Below are 16771 nucleotides of genomic sequence, written 5' to 3' on the forward strand. Positions count from 1 at the left end.
AGAGAAAATTCTGACAGCAGTAAGGGAGAAGGGTACCATCACTTACAAGGAACACCCAGTAAGACTTAGTACAGCTGCCTCATGAGAAACCATGGAGGCAAGGAGACAGCAGTATGATACAACTGGGATACTGAAAGAGAAAAACTGCCAGCCAAGAATCCTGCATCCAGCAAAACTGCCCTTCACATATGAAGGTGGGTATAAAATATTCACCAGCAAGGAGAAACTAAGACAGCTCATAATAAAGAATCCATCTTGAAGGATATATTAGAGGAAGCCTAGAACCTCAAAGAAAATGACAGGAGAGAGAGGCTTGGGAGAGAGAATAGAAGAAAGAATAGTAGAAAGGATAACCAAGAAAATAAAAAGACAGACCAAAATCTGATGTGGCATAGGATAACCAAAGAAGAAAATGGTGGAAATAAGCAATGCATTTATAGTAATATCATTGAATGTGAATGGATTAAACTCACCAATCAAAAGATGTACGCTGACAGGATGTATTAAAGAAAAAGCATAGCCATCTATAAGCTCCTTATCAGAGACACACCTTAGACCCAGGGATACAAACTGCCTGAAAGTGAAAGGTTCAAAAAAGATACTCCATGCAAATAGTAACCAAAAAAGAGCAGGGGTAGCTATACTAATATTGGACAAAACAGACTATAATGCAAAAAAGTTATAAGAGATACAGAAGGACATTGAATTTTAATAAAAGGGACAACCAAACAGGAAGATATAACAGCATTAAGTATCTATGCACCTAACCAAGGTGCCCCAAAATATAGGAAACAAACTCTGGGAAAAGTGAAGGGAGAAATAGGCACCTCTACTATAATCACTGGAGACTTCAACACACCTCTCACATCATTAGATAGAATTAGACAGAAGATCAACAAGGAAATAGAGAACTTAAACAATATGATGAGTTAGACTTAACAGACATACAGAAAATGCAGCATTCAAACTCAGTGGGTTATACATTCTTTGTACATGCCCATGGATCCTTCCCCAGGATAGACTACATGTTAGGGCACAACACAGCTCTCAATAAATATAAAACGACTGAAATTATACAAAGCACATTCTCAGATGCTCATAAGGGAATGAAACTGAAAATCAGTAACAGACAGGATAAAGGTGAATTCGCAAATGTGTGTGGAGGTTAAACAACACACTCCTAAATAACCAGTGGGTCAAAGAAGAAATTTGAAGTGAAATCAGTAAATGTATTCAGAAAAATGAAAACAAGATCACAACTTTTCAAAACTAATGGTATACAGCAAAGGCAGTCTTGAGAAGGAAATTTATAGACCAAAAAGCCTATAGTAAAAAAGAAGAAAGAGCTAAACTCAAAGAATTAACTGAACAACAAGAGAAACTAGAAAAAGAACAGCAAACCAATCCTCAAAGCAAGCAGAAAAAATAATTAAAATTAGTGGAGAAATAAATGAAATTGAGAAGAAAGAAAAAACTAGAGAAAATCAAAATCAAAGACTGGTTCTTTGAGATCAGTAAAATTCACAAACCCCTAACAAGATTAACAAAGAAAAAAAAAAGGAAGCAAACAAATACAATTGGGAATGAAAGGGGAGAAGTTATGACTGACGCCACAGTACTAAAAAGGATCATAAGAGGATATTCTGCGAAAGTGTATGCCAACAAATTAGACAACCTAGATGAAATGGGCAACTTCCTAGAAATGCACAACCAACATCATACTACAGGAAATAAAAGAACTTGAACCAATCACATTTAAAGTCACTGAATCTATCTTCAAAATCTCCCAACAAAGAAACTCCAGGACCATGTGGCTTCACAGATAAATTCTACCAAATATTTCAAAAAGAACTAACACCAATACTGTTTAAACTCTTCCACAAAGTTGAAGAGGTGGGAAAATAACCCAACAATGTTTATGAAACTAACATCAACATAATACCAGAACCATTAATAAAGACACTGTAAGGAAAAGAAAATTACAGACCATTCTCTCTAACGAATATTGATGCAAAAATTCTCAACAAAATATTTATAAATCGAATCCAGCAGCATATCAAAGGACTTATACATCACAACCAAGTGCGATTTATTCCTGGTAGGCAAGGCTGGTTCAACATAAGAAAATCAATTAATGTAATACACCACATGAACAAACTGAAGGAGAAAAACCCACATCTCAATTCAGCTAGAAAAAGCATTTGAGAAAACCCAGCATCCTTTCTTATAAAAATATTTCAAAAGAGATGAATAGAAGGAAAGTTCCTTAAAATGATGAAATGCACACATGAAAAACCCACATCTAATATCATAACCAGTGGGGAAAGCTTTCCCTCTAAGACTGGGAACAAGACAAGAATGCCCATTAGCACCACTGTTATTCAACATTGTAACAGAACTGCTATGTAGAACAATAAAAGGAGAAAAAAAATTAAAGGCATCCAAATAAGAAAAGAGGATGACAAGATCTTATATTTAGAAAATTTTGAAAGGTCTACATCCAAAGCTACTGGAACTAATAAATGAGTTCAGCACAGTGACAGGCAGCAAGACTGACACAGAGAAATGAGTAATGTTTTTGTTTTTATACATTAGTATTGCACAATTTGAGAAGGAAATCAGGGGAAATTCCATTTCCAATAAGACAAATTTCTAGGAGTCAATTTAACAAAAGAAGTACTTGACTATCATGGAGAAAATTACAAAACTATGCTAAAAGAAATTTTAAAAGACCGAAACAATTGGAAAGACATTCCATGTACATGGACTGGAAAACTAAATGTCACGAAGGTGTGAATCCTACCAAAACTGATTTATAGATTCACGGTAATACGAATCAAAATTCCAAGAGTCTACTTTACAGAAATAGAAAAGACAATTACCAAACCATTTCAAAGGGAAAGGGCATGTGAATATACAAAAGTATTCTAAAAAAGAAGAGTGACATAGGAGGAATTTCACTGCCTGATGTGAAACATATTACAAAGCTACAGTGGACAAATCAGCATGAAAATACCATAAAGAGACACAATGATCAGTGGAATTGAATTCATTAGAGAAATAAACCCTCATCTATCTCTATGGTCAGCTAGTTTTTTGACAAGCTTACCAAGTCTGTGTTACTGGGAAAAAAACAGACTCTTCAGCAAATGCTGCTGGGAGAACTGGTTATCTAGAACCAAAAGAATTAAAGAGGACCCCTATCTCACTCTCTGTACAAGAACAAACTTGGGAAGCGGACTTGGCCCAATGGATAGGGCATCCGTCTACCACATGGGAGGTCCATGGTTCAAACCGCGGGCCTCCTTGACCCATATGGAGTTGGCCCTCACACATGCTGCGCGTAAGGAGTGCCATGCCATTCAGGGGTGTCCCCCGCATAGGGGAGCCCCATGCGCAAGGAGTGCATCCCATAAGGAGAGCCACCCAGCACGAAAGAAAGTGCAGCCTGCCCAGGAATGGCACCACGCACACAGAGAGCTGATGCAGCAAGATGAGGCAACAAAAAGAAACACAGATTCCCATGCCACTGACAACAACAGAGGCGGACAAAAAGAACATGCAGCAAATGGACACAGAGAACAGACAACTGGTGGGAGAAGGGGAGAGAAATAAATAAAATAAATCTTAAAAAAAAATAAAATAAAAACTCAAAATGGATCAAAGACCTAAATATAAAAGCAAATACCATAAAACTACTAGAAGAAAAAGCAGGGAAACATCTAAAGACTTTGTGGTACATGGTAGTTTCTTGGACCTCACACCCAAAGTACAAACAACAAAAGAAAAATTACATAAATGGGACCTCCTGAAAATTTGAAACTTTTGCACCTCCCAGGACTTTGTGAAAAGGGTAAAAAGCCAGCTGACTCAATGGGAGAAAATATTTAGAAATCTACATGTTTCATAAGGGTTCAATATTCAGAATATGCAGAGATATGCTACAATTCAACAATAAAAAGACAAATTACCCAATTAAAAAATGGGCAAAGACATGAATAGACATTTGTCCGAAGAAGAAATACAAATGGAAAAAAACACATGAAAAAATATTCGACCTCATTAATGATTAGGGAAATGCATATGGAAACAACGAGATAGAATTTCAGAGCTATCACAATGGCCACTAGTAAAAAGTCAGAGAACTACAAGTGTTGGAGAGGATGTGAAGAGAGAGGAACACTTATTCACTGTTGATAAGAACACAGAATGGTACAGCCACTGTAGAGGACTGTTTTGCAGTTCCTAAAGAAGCGGAATAACAGGGAAGTAAAGATGGTCAACCACCACACTAGGGAACTGAGAGTGCCTACAACTCCAAGCAGGAGAATCACATCCATCACTCATATGGGATCTAAGCCTCCTCTCGATATAGAGGTGGAGTGGACATCACCAACCCAGGGTCCATAGGATGGAGCAATAAAATATGGATTAGAGTGAACTCACCTGTATTCTACTATAGAAATACAGTGACTCTAGCAATGGAAGAAATTTTATCATTGATGTGGAGACAGTGGCCACAGAAGTTGCTGAAGGCAGGTAAAGGGAAGAAGAGATATGATGTGGGAGCATTTTGGGGACTTGGAGTTGTCCTAAATGATATGGGAGGGACAGATGTAGGACATTACAGATCCTGCCATAACTCTGTGAATGTACTGGGGAGAGTGTAAACTACAATGTAATCTATAATCCATGAGGTGCAGCAGTGTCCCAAAAAGTATTCACAAAATGCAATGAATGTGCTATAAGGATGAAAGAGGTTGTTGATGTGGGAGGAGTGGGTGGGTGGGGTGTGGGGTATGTGGGAAACTCTTATAATTTTTAATGTAACATTTTTTGTGACAATAGAAAATAATTTTAATTTTAAAAAAAAGAAATTGAATATAGATTTGCCACATGACCCTGCAACACTACTACTGGGTATATACCCCAGAAGAACTGAGAGCAGTGACATGAATAGACATCTGCACACCTACATTCATAGTGGCATTATTCACAATTGCCAAAAGCTGGAAACAACCCAGGTGTCTATCAGCTAATGAATGGAGAAACAAAAAATGGATAAACAAATGAGACAATATTATGCAGTGGTAAGAAGAAATGAAGTCATAAACCATGTGACAACATGGATTAACCTGGAGAACAGTATGGTCAGTGAAGCAAGCGAGACACAACTGGATAAATGCAGGAAGCCTGCATTACTATGATCTAAATGTATTGTGTAAGATAATGTATGATTCCATTTACATAAAATACAAAAATATATTAATTTATAGAGAAAAAAAAGTATTTGTGTAAAATAAGCCAGAAATGGGATCTGTTGATGGCAGGGGAAGCATGGAGAGATCGAGAGGTGATGAATTCTTACTTGTTTTTAATTTCTTATTATTATTACTGAAATAATGAAAATGTTCTAATGATGAATGAGGTGATCAATGCACAACTATGTGATTGTGCTGAATACCACTGATCGACCACTGTGGATAAATTGTATGCTTTTGAAAAAAAAAAAAAACAAAAAAAGGCAAGCGGCACTTAAAAATGGGAAAATATGTGAATAAACATTTACCAAAGAAGCAGCATTTGATTCTTTTCATCGCTAGGAAAATACAGGTTAAAATCTGCTACACATACTAGAATGGTTAAAATCAAGAGACATAATACAAACTGTTAGGGAAGATGTGGAAAAACTGGAGCCCTTGTACATTTCTGGTGAGAATGCAAAATAGTGCTGCCACTTTGGGAAAAATTTTGTCAATTTCTTAAAACTATAAGCTTACCATAATTCTTGCTAATTCCACTCCAAGAAATTTATCCAAGACAAATGAAATTTTGTCTGTCGATTCCTAGGGCAAGTGCATAGCAGTGAAAACTGGAAAAAAAAATACGAATGTCTATTAGCTGCTGCATGGATAACAAAAGGTGGTACATCCACAAATGGATCTGCACCTTTATCTAATTTTAGGCACCATGACCCTCCCTGGCGCCGAGGTATTACTATCACTACCAGCTGCTGACTAAACTAGGAAAAAACCTTGAATAAAAGGGAGAAATGGTAAAGACAAATGAGTTCACATGGCTAAGAGACTTCAAATGAGTCGGGAGTTCATCAGAGGGTTCGCACTTACTCATGTCTCAGCAGAATCTCAGAGATAGCCAAAGTAGATACAACCCTAGGTCCTGGTGCTCCTGAGGGCTACGGAGACACATAGGTTCTATGGTTATGACAGCTGGCTCTGGAGTTCAGTGTCTTGACAGAAGGCCTTACTTTGGAATTTGTGCTCCCGAGTGTGATGGAGTTGGACTCAGATGTGGCCTCTCTACACATGCCTCCTCTGTCACTTTGACTGAACCTGTGGTTGGTGCTGGGGTTGGTGTATGCTTCGGAGACTTGAACCTCTGCACTGTCCACGTACCAGCTGGGCCCTGAGCCTCATCAGAGTTGCAACACCTACTCTCCGGTTCCTTGCACTTACCCAGGTCAGCTGACGGGGAAGTTGAGAATGGTCAACAACCACACCAGGGAACCAAGAGTATCTAAAACTGCAAACAGAAGAATAGCATCCATCAGTCACGTGGGATCTAACCCCCTCTCAATTTAGATGTGGAGTGGACATTGCCATCCCAGGGTCCACAGAATGGAGGAATAAATTAAGAATTGGAGAGGACTTGCTGGTGTCCTTCTATGTAACTGTTGTGACTCTAGAAGTGGAAGAAAATATATCATTGACAGAGAGACGATGGCCACGGGAGTTGCTGAGGGCAGGGAAAGGGAGGAAGAGGTGTGATGTGGGGCATTCATTGGGTTATTCACCAAATGCAATGAATGTTTCTTACTGATGAAAGGGGATGAGAATGTGGGAGGAGCAGGGGTACGGGGGTGGAGTGCAATATATGGGAACCTCTTATGTTTCTGAATGTAACGTTTTGTGTGATCTATTTATCTTTAAAAAAGCCAATAAAAATTATTTAAAATAAAAAGTCATGTGTGAAATGAGTATGGATAAAACTGCATATGACTCTTTTCTTTGAAATTAAACAAATGTATGTTAATGCTACAAAATATTAATATCATAATGTCACTTATGTTAAGTAAAAGAAACCTGACACAAAGTACTACATACTGTATGATTTAATTTATATAAAATGTAAATCAGTTTATAAAGATGAAGTTGGATCAGTGGTTATGCAGGGCTGGGGAAGGACAGCTAAGGGGCGTGGGTTTTTTCTCTTTAGAGTACTGAAGATGTCTTCAAATTTTTGTTGTGATGAATGCACAATGTTGTGATTATACTATAAGCCCTGATTATACACTTCGGAGAGATCATATGGTATGTAACCACTACCAAAAGGAAAAGAGTGTCCCTGGGACCATGGGGAGCTCTGAGGGAAGCCAAGGCTGAAGTTGTCCTGGGCCTCCAGTGCAGCCACAGCCAGGAGGGGACAGGATGGGAGTGGGTCTCTAGAACCCAGAGCTCACATGACCTGTGTACTCCCAGAAAGCAGAATGCAGTAAAACAGGAGAGGAAGACAGAAAACAAAAGACTCAAGGGACTCGCCAGGGCTTTGACCCAAAGAATGCAAACACCTAAGAAGAGGAAGAGCCCACACCTGCAGACTTCTGGGGTCTGATACACACTTTTAGTTGCAACTGTTGTGAACTGTTGTGATCCCTGTAAAATGCCCAGGCTGGACACAAATCTGCACCTGTAGGCCACTCCCGGGAGGGGTCCCCATTCACTGTGCTCCCTGCAGGCACACACCGGGTGTCAGTCATGCTCCCCTGGGCCTTCCCAGGAGCCCGTTCCCTGGGAGTGATCAATTCCCCTCAGCAGTGACCCCTTTAAGAGCCACTGCTGCAGGCCAGTCCCTGAGCCTGACTTTTCCAGGTGGGAGGAGAAAGCCAAGCAGCCTCCACCTGGCTCCAGAGGCAAATTTGAAGTGCACGGCCTGGGAAGGGGGTGCGGAAAGGGGAAGCACCGCAGGGACCTCAGAGGATCAGGAGGCAGAGAGTGGGGCAAAGGGGTGGACCATGGTGGGGAATGGGGGAAGGGGGGATGGAGAGGGGAATGCAAGGAGGGAGGGGGGACTGTGGAGGGGGAGAAGGGACCATGGAGGGGGTGGAGGGACTGCAATGGTGGAGGAGGGGTCATGGGTTGGAAGGGCTGTGGGGGCAGAAAGAGAGGAGGCAGGAAGGAATGGGGGGGGCAGGACGGACTGTGGGGGGAGGAAAGACCATATAGGGGTGCAAGAGGGACCATGGGGGGCAGGGACTATGGGATGGAAAAGGGACCATATGGGAGAGGGTCCATAGGGGTGGAGGAGGGACTTTGGGGGAGCAGGAGGGACCATGGGGGTGAGAAGAATCTCTGGCAGGGAGGGACCATGGGGAGGCAGGAGTGAAAGTGAGAGTAGAGAGAGCATGGGGGGGTAGGAAGGATGGTGGTGGGCAGGAGGGGACATGGGGAACAGGAGGAGGCAAGGGGGGACAGGAGGGACCATGGGAGTGAGGAGGGACTGTGGGATGACAGGAGGGACAGTGGGGGGGGGGACCTTTGGGTGGAGGAGGAACTGTGGGAGTCCAGGAGGGACTGTAGGGGGCAGGAGGGAACATGGGGATGGAGGATCATGGAAAGGAGGGACCACAGAGGATGAACTTTGGGGAGGAGACCATGGGCAGGGGGGTCATGGTGGGGAGGGACCCTGGGAGAGGAGGAGGGACTTTGGAAAGGCAGGAGGGACCATGAGGGGGATGAGGAACTATGGGGGGGAAGGGACTGTGGGGAGGCAGGAGTGAACAGGAAGCGATCATGGAGGACAGGAGAAACTGTGGGGGAATGAAGGACCATGGTGAGCATATGAGGGACCTGGGGGGGGGATGAGGGACCACAGGGGTGAAGAGGGACCATGGGGGGGAAGGTCGGGATGGGGGGGACAGGAGGGACTGTGGGGTGGGTGGAAGAGGGAGCGTGGGGGGGCAAGGAGGGACCATGGGGGGCAGAACCCTGGGGAGGCAGGAGGAACTGTGGGAGTGGAGGGAGAATGGCAGAGCAGGAGGTACCATAGGGGGAACAGGAGGGTCCTTGGAGGGAAGAGGAGGAACCCTGGTGGGGAGAAGGTACTGTGGGGGGAGAGTGGAAACCCTAGGAGGGACTATGGGGGTGGAGGAGGGACTTTGAGGGGAGGAGAGACCCTGGGAAGGCAGGAGGAACTGTGGGGGTACAAGAAGCATAGCAGAACAGGAAGGACCTTAAAGGGAATAGAAGGGACTGTGGCAGACAAAGGGGATGTTGGAGAGAACAGGAGGAACCTTCCAGGGAGGAGGGACTGTAGGGGAGAGGAAGAACTATGAAGAGGAGGAGGGGCTGTGGGGAAGCAGGAGGGACCATGGGGGGGGGGCAGGAGGGTCTGCGAGGAGGCAGAGGGGGACAGTGGGGGGAAGGGACCATGGTGGGGAGGAGGGACCAAGGACGGTCAGGACGGACTTTGTAGGGGCAGGAGAGTCCTTGAGGGTGAGGAGACCTTAGTGGGGAGGGACCTTTGGGAAGTAGGAGTGACCTTGAGGGTGGAATGAGCATGGGTGGCAGGAGGGACCAGGGCAGGGAGGAGGAACTGTGGGGGGACAGCAGGGACCATGGGGAGGAGGACTGTGGGTGGAGGGGCTGAGAGGGCAGGAGAGACTGTGGGGGGAAGAAGGGACAGTGGGGAGTGAGGGACTGTGGGGGTGGAAGAGGGACTTTGGGGGGGCACAAGGGATCTCAAGATGAGGAGGGATCCTGGGGAGGTGGGAAGAACTGTGGGGGTGGAGGAAGAATGGCAGAGCAGGAGGGACCATCCAGGAACAGGGGAGCCTTGGAGGGAATAAGAGGAACCTTGGGGGTGAAGAGGGTCCATGGGGGGAGGGATGTGGGGTGAGGAGGGACCCTGGAGGATAGAAGGAACCTTGAGGGGGCAGGAATCTTGGGGAGCAGGAGGGGCAGTAGGGGGGGCAGGAGGGGCCATGGGGGGGCAGAAAAGATTGTGGGGGTGTGGGATCATGAGGGGGAATGTAGGGGGCGAGGAGGGACTTTGGAGGGCAGGGATGGAGAGGGGAGCAGGACGGCCTGTGGAGAGGAGAACCATTGGTGGGGACAGTGGGCGGGGGTGATCATGTGGGTGAGGGACAGTAGGCAGAGAGGAGGAACTTTGGGGAGCAGAGGGGACCATGGGGGCCTAAGAGGGACCATATGCGGGGAGGTACGTTAGAACTGGGAGAGGGATCATGCTGGGGCTGGCGAAACAGTGGGGGCGAGGGAGCAAGGCGGGAAGTGCGGGGGCAGGGATCTTGCAGGGGTGGGACTGTGGGGGGAGAGGGAGGGACTGTGTGAAGGAGGGGCCATGGGGTTGGAGGAACCGTGGGGGAGGGACTTTCGGGGGGTGGGAGGGACAATGAGGGGGGAGGAAGGGTCCTGGAGAGGACAGGAGGACCGTGGGGGGGGGGCGGCAGGAGGGGCCGTGGGGGGCTTAAAGGAGCTCGGTGGGAAGGAGGGACCATGGTGAGGAGCAGGAAGGAGCGTGGGGGAGGGTGGGCCGCCCTTCCCGTGGGCCGCGGGACCCTTATTCTGACACGGGCCCGCGCCGCAGGCCAGCCGGGCTGGGCCGGGACCCCGGACTGGACCCTGCGCCCCCCGCCCCGCCCCCGGAAGCTGCACCCCGCCCCGACGCCAAGTCGGGTCCCCAAACTTACTGCTACCGCGGGCCGGGGACACGGACGGGGTCCCGGGGTGCGGAGCCGAGCGCTCCCCGGAGCCCCCTACACCGGCCGACGACATGTCCCTTCTGCTCTCGGGGTCCCGGGCGGCACCCCCAGGACAGGCCAGCAGGTCCTCGAGCGTTCCCTAAACACCACGGGCTCTTAAAGGAGCCGCCGCGCCGTAAACTGGGTGGGACTTGAGGGCCGGAGCTTCTGCGCCTGCGCCTGGGCCAATGAGGTCCCGCCCCGCTCCGGGTCTTCACGCCACTAAGAGGGCGTGGCCCTACCCTTGACGGACAGCGCCAGGCACCCAATCACATACTGTCCGACTTGCTTGCAGGACGCCACCTGTGCAAAAATCGAACAGTTATACATACCAATAACCATCAGTCTGAGGAGGAAATCAATAAAAAAATATATCATTTATACTAGTAACTTAAAAAATCTCATAGCTAGGAATGAATTTAACTAATGATGTAAATGACATGCACAGAAAACTATACAACACTGTTTAAGGAAACCAAGAAGATGTAAATAAATGGAAGAATATTCCCTGCTTATGGATAGGAAGAATAAATATCATTAAGACGTCCATCCTACCCAAACTAATCTACAGATTTGATGCAATCCCAATGAAAATCAACACAGCATTTTTTAGTGAATTGAAAAAAGTACCTATGAAATTTATTTGGACGAGCAAGGGGCCCTGAACAAAGACATATTGAAAAAGGAAAATAAAATCAGAGGAATCATGCTACCTAACTTTAAAACATACTACAAAGTTACAGTGGTCAAAACTGCATGTCTTGTCGCAAAGGCATACTGACCAATGGACCTGAATTGAGAGTTCTGATACAGATCCTCACATATACAGTCCCTGATGTTCGACAAGGCCACCAAGCCCTCTCAACTGAGAGAGAATGGCCACTTCAACAAATGGAGGTTGGAAAACTGGACATGCATATGCAAAAGAATGAGAGAGGAACACCAATTCAAACTTTACTCAAAAATCAACTCAAGATGGATCAAAGATCTAAATATAAAAGCCAAGGCCATAAAGACCTTGGAAGATAAGGTAAGGAAGCATATACAGGGCACTGTGATAGGAAATGGCTTCATGAGCTTCACATTCAAAATAGGAGAAGAAAAATAAAAAATAGTTGAAAGGGACCTCCACAGAATTAAAACCTTTTGCACCTCAAAGGAGTCTGTGAAGAAAGTGAAAAGACAGCCTACCCAATGAAAGAAAACATTTGGTAACCATATATCTGATAGGAGCCTAATATCCAGCATATGTAAAGAAATCCTTTACCTGAAAAACAAAGAGACAAACAACTCATTTAAAAAATGGGCAAGAGATTTGAACAGACACTTCTCCAAAGAAGTACAAATGGCTAAATAGTACATGAAAAGACACTCAACGTCACTATTAGAGAAATGAAAATCAAAACTACAATGAGATACCATCTTACACCCAATAGACTGGCAGCTATTAAAAAACAAAGAACCACAAGTGATGGAGAGGATGTGGAGGAATGGGAACCCTCATCCACTGCTGGTGGGAATGTAGAATGGTCAGGCATTGTGGAAGACAGATTGGCCATTCCTCAAAAAACTAACTACAGATCTGCCACATGACCCAGCAGTTCACTGCCGGGTATATACCCAGAAGAACTGAAAACAAGGACATGACCGATACATGCACACCAATGTTTTTAGTGGCATTATTCACTATTGCCAAGAGTTGGAATCAACCCAAATGCCCTTCAACAAATGAATGGATAAACAAAATGTGGTATACACGTACAATGGAATGCTTACGATGGAATGAGTACAGTTGTAAGAAGGAATGCAGTATTAACACATGGGATAACATGGATGAATCTCGAGAACCTTATGTTGAGTGAAGCAAGCCAGGTATTAAAGGATAAATATTACATGACCTCTCTGATATGAATTAAGCAAATCGAGCCAACTCAGAGAGCTAAAGTCTGGAAGAAAGGCTTACAGAAAATATAAAGGGAGAAGAAGGTTGTGAGCAAATATCTATACAGACAAAATCTATGATAAAGTGGAATTGAGTGGTGCAGTGAAGGGATATGACAGGGGTGTAGGGATACTACTGGGTTGGACAGTGCAAGCTTGACAGGATCTATGTTGGGGCAGATGGATCAGAAGGAGGAAGGGGAAAATGTTGGGGGAGCGACCAGGTGAACACAGGGAATTGGCAGGTATGTGGTTGAAACTACAATGTTGAGAAAACCCTTTTGGCAACACAACAAGGAAGGGTTACTGGTTCAGGGGGTTGGATGGAGAGCATCTGGCACAGGATGCACCTGGAGCTGGCTTCTAGGGAGCGTGTGAGTGCTCATCTTGTCATAGTGTGTTATATCAGAGCCATACAATGCCTGGGAAGGTGTTGTACCCCCATCTTGGGGATGCCTAATGTTCTCAAACAGAAGGGACGGTGCCTCTCAAGAGCATGGGTGGCTCCTAAAGGGGGAGGACAGTCCAGTATGTCAAAGCACTCTTAGCATTGTTGCAAGTATCTATGAATCTTGTCCTTCAAGCAGTGAAGCTTGGTTGTCACTATGGGCCCCAAGGGGAGGGGCAGAGATGAATAGAATAGATGGAAGAGGGGCAATTGAGGGACAATGGAAGTGTTCTGCATAATCCTGCAATGATGGATACAGATCATGTTAAATTTCACTAAAAACTTATAAAAAGTGTATGGTCCAAAACGTAAATCATAATGTAAACTACTGACCTTGGTTAGTAGCTATGTTTCAATATTTACACATCAGTTGTGGTAAATGTAACATCCACATGTAAAAAGATCATTGGTGGGGAAGGGGGAAATTGGGGAGGACGTTGAGTATATGGGAGTCCCTTGTATTCTGTATGTGACTTTACTGTGACCTAAAACTTCTTTGAAGACATAATGACAAAAAATATAAAAATGTGGTAAGACACTGAGGAAGAAATGGAAGAGATGGCCTTGCCACTGTACATACAGGACAGCACCTATCTATTATAGTGATGAAAGGCAAAACATCAAAAAAAGTTTTTGTAGTATTTTTAACTTTTTAATACCCCAATTTTTAAACTTTTCTTAGTTTTTTAAATTAATACGTATTTTCTTTCTAATGTTCAAACTAATCATTACTATTTCATTTTTCTTGTAATTGAATTTGTCAATATATTAGGCTTCATTTTTAAAGAAGTTTTGGATCACAGAGGATGCAACTATGGGAGAGGAGGAACATTGGTGTAGGGTGTCATTGATGGGAGATGTATGGGAGGGAGTTCACCTTGGCATGCATATAGGGTACATGGGGTATAGCTATAGTGGGTAAAGTCTCACACAACAAGGGTCGGAAGGCTGGGTTCTCATCTGGGGAGCTCTGCCACATTCCCCAATGGAACACCAAGAATCCCCCAAGTGCAAGGGCTAAGACCAGTGTAGAAGGATGGTCCAGTGATGGGACCTTGATACTGATGACTATGCTTATGAGCCTGTTGTGCTTGAAATTTCAACTTGGCCTATTGTTGCAGGGTGCCTAAGAGTTACCTCTGGAATGCCTCCATGATGCTCCAATATGGCCACTCTCTGACCAAAGAGCATATAATTTCATTACCTTCCCCCCAGCATAGGACATAACTCCCGAGGATGAGGCTCCCTGGCACCGAGGGATCACAACCAAGCACTGCTGGTGATGAAACTGGAAAAAGACCTAGAAAAGGGGGAAATGGTAGAGACAAATGAGTTTATGTGGCTAAGAGACTTCAAAATGAATCAGGGGGTCATAAGAGGGGTTGTGCTTATGCACATCTCAACAGGATCTCATAGACTGCCAAAGATGATACAAGACAACCCCAGGTAGCGGTGCTCCTGAGGGCTATGGAGACACCCTGGTCCTATGGTCATGGCAGATAGCTCCAGAGTTCAGTGCCTTAATGGTGAGCCTTAACTTGGAATTAGTCCTCCTATGTGTGATGGAGTTTAACTCAGAAATGACTTTCATCACATGCCACTTCTGTCCCTTTATTGAACCTGTGGTTGGGGCTGGGATTCCTCTATGCCCAGAAGACTTGGATCTCTGGGCCATCCATGTACCAGCTGGGCCCTGAGCCTCAGTGGTGTTGCAGCACCTACACTGCAGTTCATTGGGCGTACCCAGGTCAGATGATAGTGAGGTGAGAAAGGATAACCACCACACAAAGGAACTCAGAGAGTCTACATCTGTGGGTCTGAGAGTCACATCCACCAGCCATGTGGGAAAGACGTCCCTACTCAATTAAGTGAAGGTGTAGGCACTGCCATCCCAGGGTCCTCACAATAAGAGGAATAAAATATGGACTAGAGTGTGTTTAACTGGTATTCTACTATAGAATTACTGTGACTCTAGCAATGAAAGTAATTATATCATAGATGTGGACACAGTGGCCTCTGTAGTTGCTGAAGGCAGGGAGAGGGAAAAGGAAGTGTGATATGGAGGCATTTTCAGAACTTGGAGATGTCCTCAATGATATTGCAGGGACAGATGCAGGACATTATATATCCTGCCATAACCCACTGAATGTACAGGAAGAGAGTGTAAACCACACTGTAAATAACAGCCCATGCTGTCTAACATTCAAAATGTATTTGTCAAATGCAATGCATGTACCACACTAATGAAAGACGTTCTTGATGTGGGAAAAGTGGGGGACATGGGGAGTGGGACATTTGGGAACCTCCTATATTTTTTAATGTAACATTTCGTGTGATCTATGTATCTCTTAAAAGGAAGTAAAAAATATATTTTAAAAAATTACCTAGGGGGCAGCAGACTTGGCCCAGTGGTTAGGGCGTCCGTCTACCACATGGGAGGTCCACGGTTCAAACCCCAGGCCTCCTTGACCTGTGTGGAGCTAGCCCATGTGCAGTGCTGATGCGCGCAAGGAGTGCCGTGCCATGCAGGGGTGTTCCCCGCATAGGGGAGCCCCACGCTCAAGGAGTGCGCCCCATAAGGAGAGCCGCCCAGCATGAAAGAAAGTGCAGCCTGCCCAGGAATGATGCCACACACATGGAGAACTGACACAAGAAGATGATGCAATGAAAAGAAACACAGATTCCCGTGCCGCTGACAACAACAGAAGCGGACAACAAAGACGCAGCAAATAGACACAGAGAACAGAAAACCGGGGTGGGAGGGAAGAGAAGAGAAATAAATAAATAAATAAATCTTTTTAAAAAATTATCTAGGCAAATTATGTTCAACCTGTATTAGTTTTGAAAGAATTGAAAGAAAGTTAAATAAATAAAAAGATTACCTATATAAAAACAATGATAGAAAAAATCCTGAAAAGTCATGCAAGTAAGAAAAGGATTACTTGTAATATAATATGTTTAAAAATTTCAACACTATATATTCAAATTCTTTGTATTTAAAGAAATTATGCATTAAATCTTAAGAATAAATACTTTTCTAGTTAAAAAAAAAAAATGTAGAAGCCTATTGCTAACAGCCATGTCCTAAAAGAAACCTTCAAAATTTGTCAGGGAAAAGGAAAAAGTTATAGATCAGAAAATTTCATCTTCTGAAAGAAAGTTAGAGAATCAGTGTTGGAGTAAGGAGGTTTAAATAAAATATTTTATTTTTCTAACAAAAAAAAGTTAAAATGATGACTCAGACTCTCAGCATGTGAATCTAAAGGAACTTCAACCAGAGAAGGGCAGCACCGTGGACAGTTCTTCAAAGCTGTGGAGCAAATGCAAAGAAGCCTAAGGCTTAGAGTGGGAACTGTTTTCAGAATCTGGTTCCATCCTGGTGGGATTACTGGTTCATATGGTAATTCCATACTTAACTTTCTGAGCAACTGTCAGCCGTCCACAGCAACTGCCACTACTTTTTATTACTACCAAAAATGAGTGAATGTTCCTGTTTATCCATATCCTCTCCAAGCCTTGTAACTGTCCATTTTTTCTAATAGTTGTCATTTTAGTGGGTGTGAAATGGTATCAGATTGTGGTTCTGATTTGCATTTCCTTAATAG

General features: G+C 44.4%; 1 long non-coding RNA gene across 3 annotated transcripts in view; it reads right to left on the reverse strand.

Moving 5' to 3' along the window:
• LOC131276461 (uncharacterized) overlaps positions 1-10979 on the reverse strand; it is a 75262-nt gene extending 64283 nt beyond the window's left edge. Inside the window, exons 1-3 of one of the 3 annotated variants that reach the window (XR_009183932.1) lie at positions 10727-10979; positions 6477-6543; positions 5781-5872 (exon numbers count right to left, since the gene is read on the reverse strand). This is a non-coding gene — a long non-coding RNA (uncharacterized lncRNA). The remainder of the gene's footprint in view (positions 1-5780; positions 5873-6476; positions 6544-10726) is intronic. The other 2 variants (XR_009183933.1, XR_011647699.1) reach the window with 2 other exon arrangements.
• Between the last annotated feature and the right edge of the window lie 5792 nt (positions 10980-16771).

Source organism: Dasypus novemcinctus, chromosome 28 (assembly GCF_030445035.2).
Source record: "Dasypus novemcinctus isolate mDasNov1 chromosome 28, mDasNov1.1.hap2, whole genome shotgun sequence".
NCBI classification, from domain to species: Eukaryota; Metazoa; Chordata; class Mammalia; order Cingulata; family Dasypodidae; genus Dasypus; species Dasypus novemcinctus.